Consider the following 3,084-nt stretch of genomic DNA (forward strand, 5'->3'; position numbering starts at 1 on the left):
CCCGGGTTCAAGCCCCAGGACCTCCACTACATAAATAGATGAATAAACCTAATTACCCTCCCCCACAAAAAGTTAATTCAAAAAGTAATAAATAAATAAATGTCTGGGATAGGAAAAAAAATAGGGATGCCCTGATGCTCTTTATGGATAAAATTTGTCTTCTATTTAATAAAGATGACTAAACAAGTTTTTTGATAACTTGGGAAACCCTAGAACCTCTGACCTTTTCATAGATTTTAGGAAAGGAAGGGGAATAGAAACATTGTTTTTAAACATGTGAAGACCTGTCAAGTAATAACGGACACAGACTTGTTGTGTGGGGCATCAAGGATAATCTAGAGGAGGGATGTTTTCAACAGGAGATTGTTTTAGAAAAAATGGGACCCATTAAAGATGGTGAGCTTCCTATCTCTTAGAGATGTTTAAGCTGATGCTAAAAGACTGCCTGGTCTATAATCTGTGTGAATAATTTAATCAGCAATGATAAGATTAGATGACCAAAGACCAGCCTTCTCCCTACCTTGATACAGCCTACCTAACACGAAGTCAAAGTTCATTTGAAAGCATTTTATTGGGCATACAATTGCTTCAGTGATTCATGATAATTAGATAAGCAGCTCACATCAACATGGTTTTTTACTTTTATGCTGCAAATCATTTGACTCCTCTCTCACTTTTCTGGTACCTAGAATCAAAGTCAATGTGGTATTTTCTCCTCATTACCACCTCAGTATTATTTACTCAACAAATATATTTTGCCTCTTAATAAGTATCAGGAATCATGCATTCAGGTCAATAAACTAATCATCAATACACACAGGTTAAGAGGCAAACATCTTGGATCCAATTCTCCCCAAACTCAGGTTTCACTATCTCAACCTACCCCCATGCTCCAGGTTAGACTTTCCAATATTACACCCAGTGATGCCTCCACCTTCCTTCCTCTCCCCACCCCAATCACCTGAGGGATACATGGGCAACATGTCCAGCTGGTGCTCTTCCCCAGCCCTGACCCCAACTCCAAGCATCCTTGAGGCAGCAGAAATTTGAGGCCAGGAGGATAAGGGCTGCCTGTCTAGAGGAAACAAGTGGATTCCTACAGGGAAGGAAGAAAAAAAACTCAGAGCAAAATATCACACAGTGAAAAATGGACTCTGGGGATTTCAAAGCAGAGAAATAAAGATAAGGAAGAAAAAAGAGGTGAGGTTTTTTTTCAGGGACAGGTGAGGGAAGAGGACTTCTTTAAAGTCAGAAGATAGATAAATGGCTGAAGTGGCTCTGGAGCCCAGAGTTTCACTTATGAAAAGCCAACAATGCAGGTGTCTCTGTGTGTTTAGAAGCTTTTAGGCTATCTCTAAGGGAATCTATAAAATCTTGGTTACTCTAAAAAAGCTGATGTTTGAAGATGGGACACTGAGGGAGGGAGGAAATTACAGCTGGTACTTTTATTGTTGTTCTTCTCTATTGAGAAATATGTCCAACAAATAAAAGAGTATATATACACCATTTGAAAAATAATAATTTTTTTTAAGAACCACCCGTGTTTCCACCACCCAAATGAAGCCTATTTTTCTTTACTCCTTTTTCTCCAACTCCTGGAGCATCCCTAAACAACTAAAGTAGATTTATCTGGGGGTCAGTCTCAGGTGTGGTATAACTTCCTTAAATTGCAGAATGCTCCTGGGCAAACGATCTCCAAGATCTCCAACATCACTCTTACTTGTATCCTAACACTGAAGTTTTTAGATGGATTAAGATAAAGACATTCTTTCCACAATAAAATTAAGGGTTTTAAATGAATGAGTTAGCATATTGCTTTAAATCTAGTCCATTAAAATGTAACTGTTACCAGCTAATTTCTTATTTTGAATGGGGGAAAGGATTTGAAAGAGAAGGTCCTGACTCTAAAAATATCAGTGGAGAAAAGAAAGCTGAAGGCTCCCAAAAAACTTCACATACTTCACCAGTTTTCTCTGGACCTGAATTATTTGCCTTCATCCATACACAAAAAAGAGGTCATGAGCAGAGATACTTCCTGGCCTATACACATTTGCTCACCTGAAGAGCCACTAGGCTGCCCATTCTTTTCATTCTCCCATGTGGTTATAACCACCAGGCATTGCCTTGGCAACTGAATAAATATGCTGACACTGTCCCACACTAGCTTCTAAGTAACTGTCCAGTTGCATTGCTAACTTTACACAAGAAACTAGCACTAACTGAATCCAATCAAGCCAACCAAAATACAGAGTGCTTCCTATAGGAGAATATGTCTCAGTTGTCTTTTTTCTAATTTCTCCTTTAAAGTTAAATCCATGGGCTAACCATACTTTATTGGATGATATACAAACCCTATGGCACTAATGATTTAAGAACAGGGATGAGGAAGGATTCCTTTCCACAGTCGTATCTGTCTATGGAAAATTAAATTACCAAATGTTCCAATCTTCCTTTCCTACTCTGGAAAATAATTTCACTGCAGCCCAACCCCTTCCCAGGGTCCTCTTACTAGAGAGTAAGGATGTTGTCAGTGCAGTAACTCTTCAGCAAGACCACTGATGTTCTGTGCTTACCTTTTCACTCCCTTTAACACAATGCTGACTTGACTCAGTATCAGATCCCCTCCTGCCAGATAAGAGGACAATATCTTCAAAAGGAACAGATTAGACAAAGACCAGCCCAGGTCTCTGAATAACAGGTATTTTTAATTGACTTGCCCCACACTAGTCAGCCATGTAGGATTATAACATTATGTTTTACATACAGTTAGCACTGGGAAAGACCTTCAGTAATTTTATGAGGAAATAGAACCTCATAGCTGCTAAGTGACTGAATCAAGAGCACACAGGCAGATAATGGCTGAGCAAGGATTACAACTATGTTTTCCAAACCACGCTGCATTTCCTCATGGTCCCCAACTATAGCTAAAACTAAAAAACAAAAACGAAACCCAAAAAACAACAATTAAAAAAAAAAAAAAAACCTATCTCCCTGAGAATGAGCAACCCCTACCAGAATCCGAAGGTCCTGCTTTGGAGTTCTTCAGCCTAAGGAGAAAATTCTCATCATAACTCTTCAAACCTA

The sequence above is a fragment of the Camelus dromedarius genome, chromosome 3 (assembly GCF_036321535.1).
Source record: "Camelus dromedarius isolate mCamDro1 chromosome 3, mCamDro1.pat, whole genome shotgun sequence".
Taxonomy (NCBI): Eukaryota; Metazoa; Chordata; class Mammalia; order Artiodactyla; family Camelidae; genus Camelus; species Camelus dromedarius.